Genomic DNA, 14,284 nt, shown 5'->3' with positions numbered 1-14,284 from the left:
CGCCTCCTGCTCAGGCAGCCGAGTCCACGCAGAACAGTGGGGCTGCGCGAGCTCTAAACTGGCTCCCGGGCCCCACGCCCTCTGCCTCCCTTGTCCACCTCAAGGCCGGGCAGACGCTGTTCACCGAGAGACGCACGTTTTAGCCACATGAGCCAGAGGCGCCGGTGCTGACCCCACTCTGAATGACACTCCAAAGCCTGGGTCACCCTCCCGCTTTATAGCTTGGAAAGGGGCACAGAGACTTTGGGGGTCTTGTCTTAGGACACACAGTTGTGAGGGCAGAGCTGAGACTCAAACCCTTGTGGGCAGACCTGGCGGCCACATGCTATGCCCCAGGTGAGATGCCGATGCTACTGAGGCAGCAAGAAGGGTGAGGGCGACCAGTGCCCAGACTGAGGCAGCACAGGTGTGTGCACAGGCACACGGGAACTCACACACACACATGCACACACACACACACACCTGTACACACCCTCTTTGGCTTTCACCTCTGAGGCTACAGAGGTCTGAGGAATCAGGGGCGGAGCCAGGAGAAGCCAAGGGGTTGTTGGGGTCCTATTCATGTTCCTGGTGAGTCTGTCTTAATCCCTCTCCCTGGCAGGAACCTCACTGGACTGATGCCAGATTCCTACCTTCCCGGGTTCAGGTCTGTGGCTGAGCATTCTTTGAGGCCCTCCTGGAACTCTGCTTTCAGTGATGAGTGGAATGAGGCATGTCGGCTTCAGGTTTGTCTGGACACAAAATTTATTGAAACGAGGCCAAAAACACCATGAGGGACATTGGTGTTGACATCCCCATAGCACTTAAGGAACTGTTTGTCTATTGCCTCTCCTCTTGAAAGTGGAGGATGTTTGACCAGTTTCTTCTGTACTAAGTACACTCTTGGGGAAGCAAAGGAGCCAGCAGGCTTCCTCTGAAGCCCCGTCAGAGCTGGGATATGAGGCATGTGGTGCCTACACTTGCCCTGTGGCTGCTGAGGTGCAATATAAGGCTCATGATGCATCCTCCATGCAAACACCGGGCTTCTTCCCTGAGTGTGTCCTCTGGTGTCGGATGAGATTGTACTGAAGTGTAAAGCCTCGCCCACACTCCCTGCAAACATATGGCTTTTCCCCAGAGTGTGTCCTCTGGTGTTTGATGAGATTGGACTTAAGTGTAAAGCCTCGCCCACACTCCCTGCACACATATGGCTTCTCCCCTGAGTGTGTCCTCTGGTGATTGATGAGATCAGACTTCTGTGTAAAGCCTCGCCCAAACTCCCTGCACACATATGGCCTCTCCCCTGTGTGTGCCCTCTGGTGTCTAATGAGATTAGACTTCACTGTAAAGCCTCGCCCACACTCCCAGCACACATATGGCTTCTCCCCTGAGTGTGTCCTCTGGTGTCTGATGAGATGTGACTTCTGTGTAAAGCCTTGCCCACACTCCCTGCAAACATAGGGCTTCTCCCCTGAGTGTGTCCTCTGGTGTCTGATGAGAGGTGACTTATCTGTAAAGCCTCGCCCACACTCACTACACACATAGGGCTTCTCTCCTGAGTGTGTCCTCTTGTGTATGATTAGAGTTGACTTATCTCTAAAGCCTCCCCCACACTCCCTGCAAACATGGGGCTTCTCCCCTGAGTGTGCCCTCTGGTGTCTGATGAGATGTGACTTCTTTGTAAAGCCTCGCCCACACTCCCTGCACACATAGGGCTTCTCCCCTGAGTGTGTCCTCTGGTGTGTGTCGATATGTGACTTATCACTGAAGCCTTGCCCACACCCTCCATGCTTGATTGTTACAATTTTTGACATTCTTACTTCCACAAATAATTTGCCTGTGTTCTTTGCGTTAACATTCTGGCCTGTGCTGGGCTCTTCCTCCATTATTCTCTCAGGTTCACTGGAGCTCCCTGTTTGTCCGTTGGGAGGCTTGAAAGAGGCCCTTGAAGTTCCCCTGTGCCTGATCATTTTAAGCAAAGGTTTGGACCTCCATTTGACCTCTTGACCTTCAGCTTTGTCATTCCAGCCATGTGGACAAGTCTGTTGCTGCTGCTGTTGATTCTGACGCTCTGGGCCAGCTTCCTCCGCCTGGATGTGCTTTACTGCAGATGCTCCTGACAGAATCTCAGAGGGGTGATTGCGTTTCACATGTTGGCTGAGGAATGTCCGACTGGAGAAGGCCACAGAGCAGGAGGGACATGGGTGGACCTCTGGCTTTGGTTCTGCTGGAGAAGAAAGTTTTGGTCAGGGCAGGTGTGGGCAAGCCTGCCTGTGCCGTACGCTCTGTCTCCTGGTAAGACCCGTCCCCGGAATCATTCTAGCTGTGTTGACAGTGCAAGCTCTGCCTCCCACAAAGTGTTCCTTCACTGTCTACTTTTCTTTTTCTTTGTCTGCACTACTCTTCTTCAGAAATCCAGAGACCCCATATCAAAAGTCTTTTCTACAGCCCTGGCCAGTGTGGATCAGTGGATAGAGCCTCAGCCTGTGGACGGAAAGGTCCTGGGTTTGATTCCCATCAAGAGCATGTTGCCGAAACCGGTTTGGCTCAGTGGATAGAGCGTCGGCCTGCGGACTGAGAGGTCCCAGGTTCAATTCCGGTCAAGGGCATGTACCTGGGTTGCGGGCATATCCCCAGTGGGAGATGTGCAGGAGGCAGCTGATCGATGATTCTCTCTCATCGATGTTTCTAACTCTCTATCTCTCTCCCTTCCTCTCTGTAAAAAATCAATAAAATATATTAAAAAAAAAAAGAGCATGTGCCTTGGTTGCAGGCTTCTCCCCAGCCTGGGCCCTGGTCTGGGCGTGTGCAGGAGGCAGCCAGTCAATGTGTTTCTCTCACATCAACATTTCTCTTTGTCTTTCCTCCCTCTTCCATTCTCTCTGAATATCAATGGAAAAATATCCTCGGATGAGGATTGAAAAAAAAAAAGGTCTTACAGATCAAGGACCATCAGAAGGCATTTCACTCCTTATATGGGTTGGACTATTGTGACCTTTCCATATACATGTATCTTCTAAGTCATGTTAAAGAGAAAAACCACAGGCCTGGCCAGGTATCTCAGTGGTTTAGCATCAACCCATGAACCAGGACGTCACCAGTTTGATTCCTGGTCAGGGCACATGCCAGGTTTTGTGCTCGATCCCAGCAGGAGGCAGCTGATCCATGTTGATATTTCTATCTCTCTATTCATTTCCCTTCCTCTCTCTCTCAAATCACTAAAAATATTTAAAAATAGAGAAACCATAGGCCCCAACTAGCAATTGCTTCTCTCTCAGTTTTCCACAAATCACAAAATGGAAATATGTCCTTCCTCACACAGTATTCCTACTTGATTTCTTTCAGTGTTAGCCTACTTCAAATACACTACAAAGTCCTGTTTCAGAATATCTTTCCAACCATCCCCTAGCCAGTTTGGATCAGTAGATAGAGCGTCGCCTTGGGGACTCCAGGGTCCTGGATTTGATTCTAGTCAAGGGCACATACCTGGGTTGCTAGCTCAATCCCCAGCCCTGGTTGGGGTGTCTGTGGGAGACAAGCTATTGATGTTTCTCCCTCTGTCTCTCCCTCTTCTACTCTCTCTTAAAAAATAATCAGTGGAAAAATATCCTTGGGTGAGGGTTAACAACAACAACAAAAATATTTCCCCAACCTGCTTCTTAAACTCCTGACTCCCATCTCTCTCCAGCCAGTCCGCCTTCCTCTCTCACTTGGAGTTGAAATAATCTCGGAGGGGATTCCCCACTGAAGTTTATTTCCCCAAAAAATTAACAAAGCATAGTTTTAGAACATGCCACTCTGCAGCTGAAAACTGCTCAGTTGTCCCGTCTCACTCAAGAAAGTCCCCAGTATCTCAGCTTGGATCATAGGCACTGTATTTCCCGGCTGCTAGGCATCTGTCCAACCTCTGTTCTTGCCCTCTGTACTGAGACTGAGACGGGAGTAGCCCTCAGCCAGCTCAACACCCCACCTCTTTCCTTCCCTGCACCAGCCACTCCCTCTGCCTGGGACCTTGTGACACAACTGTTGTAAATGTTGTCTCCTGAGAAAGCCTTCCCTTGACCTTTGCAATCCGACACACCCACCTTCCCCTCACACTGATCCCTAGGCACTTGTCCTGGGCCCGTTTTCTCTAAAGCGCTAACCACTGTGTGATATTAAGCACATGCACATATGTCTGCCGGGGCTTCCCTCCTTCACCAACCAGCTGCTCAGGAGCAGTGATTCTGATCATCGTGTTAATCTGTATTTCCAGCTCCCAGAACCCTGTGTGGCACCGAGTAGGAATTCGCATGACAAGTCACAAAATAATGAATGAATGCATGTTAACACACACATTTCATTTAGAAATATGCAGTAAATGAAGAAGAAACAGCTAAAGTGTTAAAAAAAACAACAACCCCAAAACAACCACCTTGATGAGAGAGCTGGTTAAGTGCCTGAAACTTTTTTTTTTTTTTTTTTTTTTTTGCCTCTAATCCTTTCAGCACTATATGATGCCATGCATTTTGTGCATGAAGTATTTTTAAAAATGTAACACAAATTGGCCCTGGCCATTGTGGCTCAGTTGGTTGAGCATTGTCCCATTCACCCAGAGGTAGCCAGTTTGATTCCTGGTCAGGGCACATGTCAGGGTGGTGGACTTGATCCCCAGTAAGGAGAATGCAGGAGGCAGCAGATTGATATTTCTCTCCCTCTCCCATCATCTCTGTCTCTAAAACCAATAAAAGCATATTTTTAAGAATTAGAACAAAAATAAAAATATTAAAATTATTCTTAAGAATCAAAGACCTATGTGATGAGCCATCAATTTCTGAAGCATCTGATTTGAAGCTTTGCTGACTCTAGAGTGGATTTTACTGTACTTGAGAGTTGGAGCATGAAAACTTCTAAGAATTCTTTCTTTCCATGTTGAAGAAGAGTGGTGCCCACCTCTCCCGGCCACAAGCTCTGTCTTCCACTTGCTGCCCCACTTGATGCCCAGCTTTTGGCCATACTCTTCTCCATACCAGACCAGCAGCTCACAGCCCGTCCTCACGACCCGGCAGGTTCGGTAGAAAATCTGCCTGTGATATTGAAAGGCCACCAGGTTCTGTTCTTCCTCATCCCGGGCGCAGTTCACGTACCTGGCGTTGAGGCAGATGAAAGGAAAGAAAACCACAGGCGATGAGCTTCCACTACCTGTCATATCGTGTCCAGATCCTCACTGACGCGTAAGGCCCTCAGCACTGATGGCACCCACCCCCATGTTCCTGGGGAAACTTCTGTTCAATGTCCAAGCCTCTGTCACAAGGTCATGTGAATTCCTGTCTCTAAGTCCTGCTCACAGTGCTCATCCTGCCTAATGCCATTTCCAAAGCCTCATTCCAGACTTCCGCATCAAACCCGGTGGCCTCTAGCTTCTCTAAGCTGTAAGTCAGGTTCTGTGTTACACCCCAGGACTCGGGGCTTGCTCTAGGACTCACATCATTCAACACTCAGTCCAAGTCTACCTTCTCTTCAGAGGCCTTTGTCGAGTCTCCCCACACTTTATTGAAGGCATCATTCAGTTGCCTCCCCCAGGTTTCCACAGTAATGTGGAAGTCTCTCTTTCTTAGAAAAATAACACAGAACAATAGTAGTTTATTCATAATCTGTCTCCCCTGACACAAGAGAGCCCCTCAGGAAAGGGCCATGAGCACTATGACTCTGCAGGCTCCAACATCCAGTTCTAGTAAGAACTGAGTCTGGGATGATGTGCTGCCCTCACAGTTTTAGACTATCCTTGATTCAAGGCTATGTGGGCACTAGGCACTTGTTGAAAAATAGGAAAATTAGAGTTAAATGTTTATGAAATAAAATGTTTCATGTCCGTCTGCAGTAAGTCCTCCCTAGGGACATGGATTGTGTGATCTGTGTAAGTAATGAATTCCTTCCTCTAAACTGGAATATAGTAAGTGTTTAACTAATGTCAGTTAGATAAATCACAGAGTAATCCAGGGTCCTCAAGGTTTTTCCCGGTGCCCAAACTAGAGGCTTCTATTTTGAGGACATATGCTATACTTTTACCTCCTTTTTTTCCTAAATGTCTCTAGATGTTAAAGATCACTGTATGGAGAAAAAGGGGGAACAGAGTACTGAGGGAGACCATTAGGGAGGAATAATGGGAAGGACAGACATGTGGTTTGTGAGGCATGAGTGTCCTCTCCGGCACCCAGAAGCCTAGTGACCTTACCTCATCCAGTTGGCCTGAGATGTATCCTTTCCATCCACATACTCATAGCAGTTTCTCCCTTTGGTGATCTGCATTTCAGGAAAAGAAGTTAAAGGCTATGTGTGTGTGTGTGTGTGAGTGTGTGTGTGTGTGTGTGTGTGTGTGTGTGTGTGTTTGTTTGTATATAATAGATTAATTACTTTATTCTAGTGTCATCAAATCTCTTTCAGCCTGCATGGTGATTCAACTGCCAATGGTGATCACAGGATATTTTTCTTACTAATCATCTACACGCCTGAGTCAATTTGTCCACTAAGCAGGAGCCCCACAAGGGAGGAGTCTGTACCACTTTGCTCCCATTTACCCTCTGATCCTTAGAGAGGAGCTCCATGTTCATGCAAAGTCCGCCCAGTACACAGAGCTAACTAACCATATGGTCCCCATCCATGTCCTAGCATGTAGAAGGTGGGGCCAACCAAGCCACAGGAGGGCCGGGAAGCCAGAGGACAGGGAAGAGGTAAAGTTCTCACCAGCCAGGAGTAGCCGCTGTTGGCTGTGGCTTCATCTTCTGTGATCTGACCCTCATAAGGGCCAAAGTGCAGGCCCACCGGCAGATCACATTCCTCATTCCACACTCCAAGCCCAGCCTCAGGGATGCCTGATGGTCCGATTCTCAACCCAGGGGGCACAGTGAGGGCTGAGCGGTTGGCATGCCCCTTGTCCACGGCACTGTCTTTTACAAACGTAGGAGGCCCGTGCACAGCACAGCTGTCAATGAAGAAGTTCTGACACTTCTCACAATCTGGAGGCAAGGGCAACAGGGATTAGTCAGGGTGCAGTGCATGTTCCTGCACTTGAAGAGTTTCAGAAAGAGCTCCCATCAGTGAGCCTCAATCCTATATTCCCGGTCACGAGAGGAAGGGAATGATTTGGGCACCCAAAGACCAGTGAAATTATTGCATAAAGGACATAACATGCTCCTTTGTGAGGGTGAGCTTACAGAGGTAGTCATCGTCCTGGGGCTCGCTGATCTCTTGGTAGACATGGCCCTTTCTCTCTCGTAGGCTATACATCTTCACTTCGATCTCCTTTCTCCTGAGGTCTACATGAGAGAAGAGCTGGTGAACGAAGGGGGTCTGGAACATGAGTCCCTCTCTTGTCAGAAAACACACAATGTCTTCCCATCAAATGATCACCTGTTCTTTATAGTATCTGGTATTTTCCTCCATTAACTAAAAGACTAGTACGCAACACTGACTACCGATGGCTGATTCAATTTTAGTTTCTAGATGATCCCATTATCAGGTTCAACCTTCCAAGCTTTGGTCATTCATAAAGTATGTATTGAGGGCACGTTATGTGTTAGGCACTGAGTAAAGATCTGGGCACACAACACCAAGAGAATATGGGTGCTATTATCACAGATGGATTTATTGGACAGCTTGCATGTGTCAATTGTTTGAGATTTAATTTAATGCTTTCAAACTATATGTGTCCCATGTTTCCTTATGTTCACTGTATACATTAGCATTCAGGAGCTCAGAGAGTTTGGAAGATTAGCTCAAAGCTTCAGTGCTAACTCCAGTTTCAAATCCAGGCGTGTTGAATGTCCACCCCACATACCTAGGCTATACTGACCAGCCTTTCTAGAGGAATTAGTGGAACTGAAATCTCCAAATTATTGAACTTACCCAATTTTGATCTAGGGTGCTGTCCGGAGGTACTTGCTTCTCCAGGAGGGGGCACTGGTTTCTGGGTCTGCTCTGAGCCACTTGTGGTCAACAAATTTGCTGTTCCTGACAATTCCTTCAAACTGGACTCATTACTTAATGGCGCCCTGGACTTTGCCTTCAGTGTGAAAGGCAAAGGGAAATAAATGTAACGTACATTTATTTAATTATGTAGGGTTTATGATATACATGACTTTAATGAACACTTCAACAACTCTTGGAAATACCTGGGAAGTATGAAAATTAGAGGAAAAAGAAATGGCCAATGTGGGTTTTGAATCGAAGACTAGAACCCATGCCTTAAGGCTCTTTCTTTTATAGCACATTGAGAATGAAGGATACTGGGAAGAGAATAAGACATAGTTGGGCCCTAACCAGTGTAGTTCAGTTGATAGAGTGTCGGCCTGCAGACTGAAGGGTCCTGAGTTCAATTCTCGTCAAGCGCGAGTTCCTTGGTTGCAGGACCCTCCTCCCTGGCCTGGACCTTGGTCTGGGCTTATGCAGGAGGCCACCAGTCATTATGTGTGTCTCTCACATTGATATTTCTCTCTTTCTCTCCCTCTTTTTTCTATTCCCCCTAAAAATCAATGAGAAAATATCCTTGGGTGAGGATTAAGAAAAAAAGAAAGAAAGAAATAGTTGGCAGAGCCCTGGCTGGTGTAGCTCAGTTGGTTGAACTGAAGGGTTGCCGGTTCCATTCCCGGTCAGGGCACATGCCCCAGTTACGGGTTATTGATCCATGTTTTTCTCTCTCACTGATGCTTCTCTCCCTTCCTCTCTCTCTCAAATCAGTAAAAACATATTTTTTAAAAAGAAATGGCTGGCAGAAACCTACCATGACAATAAAGGAAATTATGCTAAAATGTGCAATTTACTATATCATGGAAAGAACAGTTGTAATTAGATTAGTTGGTTCCCACCAATTCTGTTTGAATAAGGTTGTGCAACCAGCCTGTTCTCTTCATTTTCCTGACCTATAACATGCTAATTCTTAATGTTATAATGAACATGAAATATAATGATGTTCACCAAAGTGTTCTGTGAGCACTTTGATACAGTATGAATGTGAAATTACAGTCCTGCTATCAATGTCCCTCTCAGCCATCTCTATATTTGAAATCACATGTAATTTATCTTCATTATTCTTTGACCCTACTCTAGTTTAATTTGTAAATTTGAAAGCACTCTTTCAGCAAACATTCAGGGGGCCCTCAGGGACCCTGAGTTGGGCCTGGGACTTCTGAGAAGAATCTGGTGTGAACCAAAGAGCTCACAATGCAGAGGTAGGCAGGCGGAGCCAATGATTCAAACAAGATGACACTGGCCTAATTAGAGCTCAGAGAAAGAAGCCATACTTCTTCTGACTGGAATGAGCATTCAAAACCAGTTCCAGATGAGCTTCTATTGAATAGTGTGTCATCTCTATGAAGTTCTTAAGTCACTTTATTTATTGTTTATTGTTTCTGAATCGTCAAACCTGAAGCTCCCCAGAGTTGAGAGGCTTTCTTTTATTTGACTGGGAGGCTCTGATGCTGGGGTTGCTATATCCATCTTCATCTGGGACCATACACCGTGCAAACTGCCTATATATCAGTGAGCTTCTGCAAGTCGGAAGTCTTAGTGCATTTCTCACTGGAGCATAGCAGAGCAGAACTGCGTTTGGAATCATCAGTCAGTGAAAGATGTAATCATGTATGGATGAGACAGTGGAAAGTGCATAAAACTATGGAAATTTTAATGAGCTTGTAAGTGGTTTAGAGATGAAGCTATGGATTAGATTGCACGACCACCGATACTGTGATTTCAGACATACAATCAAACACTTGTATATGTCTGAAACCTCAGTTTCCTCATCAGAAATGGTGATACTTATAGTATCTACCTCATAGGGTTGTGGTAAGGTTTAAGTGAGTTTATGCACGTAGAATTCTTAGAGTCTGAAGCATTGTGAAGATAAGACCCGTGGTAGCTACTATTGTTGCTGATGTTATTAACGACTAAGATGATATTGGGCATTTTGTTGAAGAGGTCAGGAAAGGAAGGTGGCAGTTCCTAGGGTGCACTCTGATTTTTCCTCCTCTTCCCTGCATTTGCATCCAGGAGGAAGATTTTCTTTTCCACAGGATTTGGGAAATACTCACCTTCTGATGTTTATTCTGTTCCACTCTGAAAGACACCCAAGAAGGTTTAGCTAAAAGATGGTGAGAAATCAATAATATATATAATTTCAGAGAGGAAGGGAGAGGGCGAGGGAGAGAGAGAGAGAAACATCAATGATGATAGAGAATCATGGATTAGCTGCCTCCTGAATACCCCACACCAGGGATCAAACTGGCCGTGTGCCCTGACCGGGAATTGAACTGTGACCTCCTGGTTCATAGGTCAACACTTAATCTCTGAGCCACGCCTGCCGTGTGAGAAATCAGTTTTGGTTGGTAATTGTTTCAAAATGTGGAGATTTTTATCTTTCAGAATTCTGAATTATAGAGTAATCCCAGGACAGACCAAGGATGATTGGAAAATGTTTCCTGAGGTTTCATTAGGCTTATGCTTTTATTGGGAGCATCAGCTAATTTTCTTAAAATGTTAAAAAATAGCCCTAGCCAGCTTGGCTCAGTGGATAGAGCGTCAACCTGCGGATGGAATGGTCCTGGGTTCTATTCCAGCCAAGGGTGCATGCCTGGGTTGCGGGCTCATCACAGGTGTGCAGGAGGCAGCCAATCGATGGCTCTCTCTCATCATTGATGTTTTGATCTCTCTGAATTCCTCTCTGAAATCAATAAATATATTTTAAAAAAATAGACAAAACCCCATCTGTACTTCATCCTCTGTTCAATATATATATTTAAAGTAGAAGCCCGTTGCACAAAGATTCACGCAATAGGCCTTCCTTCCCCTGGCTGCCTGCACTAGATTTCCTCTGGCACCGGGGTCCCAGGCCTTTGCTCCAGCCACTGAGGAGAAGCCAAGCCTCTTCCGTCTTCAGTCTTCACTCCAGCCAGAGCCTTCAGTCTTCTCTCAGCGGCTGCCCTGCTTAGGCAAATTAACTGCCATCTTTGTTGGGTTAATTTGCATGTGTATCCTGATTGGCTGGCGGGCCTGGCAGAGTGACACCAATTTGCATGTTTCTCTTTTATTTGTGTAGAGTGGCCTATCCCTGGCTGGCCATCTCAGTTGGTTGGAGTACCATGTTTTACACCAAAAGGTTTCCGGTTTGATCCTTATTGGGGCCTACACAGGAGGCAACTGATGGATGTTCCTCTCTCACACTGATGTTTCTGTCTCCCTTTCTGTCTCCCTCCCTTCCTCTCTCTAAATTCAATGAATATCCTTGGGTGAGGATTTAAAAAATAAAATTGCCCTAAAAAGCAAAAATAAAAAATTGGCCTTTCATGACACAAGTATAATAAAGGTCATGTAACTGCAAAGAATCTCTACTCTGTAACCCAGCGCTTTCTCCTCTCTGTCTTCTGTCTTCACACTGGCCTTGTCCAGTCCACCTTGGACAAGGCACCAGGACCACCTTGGCTCCTTTCTTTCTTATCCTTCCTCCTTTGCACATTTGGATTGTGACCACCTTCTCTAATCACTAGATTCTGATCAGCATCACACAGTCTTAGGGACAAAGACTCAGGTCTAGTCACCACATAAACAGAGTTTCGGGCAAGCTGGACATAACGTCGTGACTTCAGCTATGTTTCAACCTCAGACCCATGGAACTACAGACCCTACCAGTCAGACTTTCATGAAACCTGGCAGATGATGCCATGGCTGCCATTGAACCTGATACAACGATGAACTACTTCCTACCCTGGCCCACAACCCAACCCCCTAACTACCATGAGTAATAATTTTCCCATATGTCCCCATGCAGGTCTTAGAGCACTGCTCACCTGTCAAAACTTCCTCCTTCTATGTGATCACAACTCTTCTGAATTAGTTATTTTTTACTCACTGTTATATTTTTGTATACTTACTTGTTAATGTTCTATAAGTATACAATTATATTATTATTCTATTTTATTTTTTCCACCACCATTTATACTCCTGTATTATTATTTTTTCATCCTCACCTGAGAATATATGCTTATTGATTTTAGAGAGAGAAGAAGAGGAAGAAAGAGAGGGAAACATGGATGTGAGAGAGAAACATCGATGAGTTGTATCCCATACACACCCCGACTGGGGATGGATCACGAAACCTTTTTGGTGTATGGGAGGATGCTCCAACCAACGGAGCCACCGAGACATGGCTATTCAATTATTTTTATTTTGAGAGAATGTTTATTAAAACTAGGGACAGTGAAACAAGGATAGAAGCAGCAGCAGGAGAGAGCTTAGGCTGGGCTGCTGTGTTGCTCTAGAAAGGTTAAAGGAAAGAGTTCAGCCTAGGCGGGCGGCTTTGGCTTATTGGAAAGTCATAGAAAAGGGGCCTTGGAGCCAGGTTCAGGGGGTTAGCCTGAATGAGCTGCCCCTGCCCGTACTCCCTGGTGCAAGTCTCCTGGGTCCCTTAGTTTAGGAGATGCACACCGAGTGGGGGTTGGGGGGAGGAGAGGGGAAAGGGTGAGGGGTCTGTGTGCTCCCGGAGAGAGAACAGCTTAAAATATATATATATATTAGAGCACCATTGCACGAAATTTATAAATTTCTGCACCGTGGGAATGGCGGTGGTGGTGGTGGTGGTGGGGGGGGGGGGAATTCCTGAGCCCGGCCTGTGCCCTCTGTGGCTCTGACAGTCTGGAAGTCCTGCGATCCATCGCCTGCAGAGGGAGGTCCCGTTCAGTAGCCCCAGCTCTGCATTGGTGGCCTGGGCCTCCCTCTTTGGGGTGACGGGGAGCCCCCATTGATGACCCAGTGGCTAGTGGCCTGGGCCTCTCTCTGCAGGGCATCATGGGGGATTGGGGGGCCGGACCAATTGCGTTTCACAGGCCTTGGCTGGCCTGGCGCCAGTGGGTGTCATAGCCTGGTCATCTGGTGGGTCCTTCAGCTGGTCCGCCCTGGATTTGCATATTATGGTTTCATTATTGTAGATTTGGGGGGTGGGTCTGGGTGAAGGTGAGAAAAGGGGGAGAAATGGGGGACCTCTGTGATAGTGTCAACACTAAATCTGTATATAATTATTGTTACACATTGAAAGAGGTTTTATGACCCTGGCCAGTGTGGCCCAGTGGTTGAGCCACGACCTATGAACCGTGAGGTGGGGGGCCGGCAGGAGGCAGCCATGGAGGTTTCTCTCTCACCTGTTTCTCTCTCTCTCTCTCTGTCTCTCTCTGTCTCTCTCTCTCTCTGTAAAATAAATTATTCATAGAAAGGGGTTTATGTGAACAGCCCCTGGCTGTGTAACTGCTCTGCCTCTTGCTCCTCCCCGGTAACTCCCGAGAGGCCGCCCGACCTACACCAGGTCAGGGTCAGGCAGCTGCGCGCCCTCCGCCCGCACCTCGTGGCCTCGGGGTCCACTCGTCATCCGAGTCCTCGGAGTCCTCCACCCGGGGCCTGGCCGTCCTCCCGCGGCGACACATGAACGCGGGTCGAGGGGCCCTGAGACCTGGAAGGAGAGAAAGAAAGAGTCTGTCCTGCAGGCGAAGAGCTGAGGGACAAACAGCAGAGCCAGCGCTTGGCGGGGGCAGAGCCCGGGGCCCTGGACGGAGCACCCCCGCCCCGCCCACCCCGCGGCCCCGTCACCCCTCGCTCACCCATGCTGAGCAGCGCCTCGTAGTTGCTCTTCACATTGCGGTGCCGCGCTCGCTCCCAGGCGCCCATCTGCGCCCACTCCTCCCGGGAGAAGTAGATGGACACGTCCCTGCAGGCGGCCCTGGACTGGGGGAGAGACCGTCCGTCCGTTCATCCGTCCTCCCCGGCCCGAGGGGCGGCGCCCCGCCTCCACCCCGTCCCCACCCCCCGTCCCCACCTCCACCCCCTCGGACCCCCTTACCTTAGGCCTATGCCCCGCTCTCCCCGCCTCCTCCACGGGGCGCTCCTGCAGGTCCCTGTCCGGGTCCATGTTGCCACCAGCGGAGTCCCCTCCCGAGGACGCGGTGCCTGTGGGAGGAGGAGGCGCTGAGGGGACACGCTCCCACCTTGCAGGGCGACCCCCCCCCACCTCCCCAACCCCCAGACAGACCGGGGCCGCGGCCATTATGACCCACTAGGGGGCGCCTCCTTCCCGCCGCGGTTGGGGGGTTCCAGGGGGTACTGAGGGGCCCGGTCAGGGGGGTCTGAGGGGCGCGTTCCAGGGACTGAGAGGCGCAGTCATTGGGAACTGAGGGGCGCGTTCTGGGGGGTCTGAGGGGCAAGGTGGGGGGTCTGAGGGGAGCGGTCTGGGAGGAATGAGGGGCGCGGTCAGGTGGGACTGAGGGGAGGGGTCTGGAGGGTCTGAGGGGAG

General features: G+C 48.4%; 1 pseudogene across 1 annotated transcript; it reads right to left on the bottom strand.

The window, feature by feature from the left end:
• Positions 1 to 2,125: 2,125 nt before the first annotated feature.
• Positions 2,126 to 13,903, bottom strand: LOC308512502 (histone-lysine N-methyltransferase PRDM7-like; annotated as a pseudogene). Its single transcript has 10 exons — positions 13,835 to 13,903; positions 13,596 to 13,719; positions 13,340 to 13,447; positions 12,637 to 12,662; positions 7,864 to 8,020; positions 7,173 to 7,274; positions 6,703 to 6,974; positions 6,194 to 6,261; positions 4,912 to 5,105; positions 2,126 to 2,203 (listed from the first exon to the last, which is right to left on the bottom strand). The product of its transcript is annotated as a histone-lysine N-methyltransferase PRDM7-like (transcript).
• Between the last annotated feature and the right edge of the window lie 381 nt (positions 13,904 to 14,284).

This window comes from Myotis nattereri (assembly GCF_964212035.1).
Source record: "Myotis nattereri genome assembly, chromosome: Y".
NCBI lineage: Eukaryota > Metazoa > Chordata > Mammalia > Chiroptera > Vespertilionidae > Myotis > Myotis nattereri.
The sequence above is the reverse complement of the archived record's forward strand: the minus strand, read 5'-3'. Positions and strand labels throughout refer to the sequence as shown.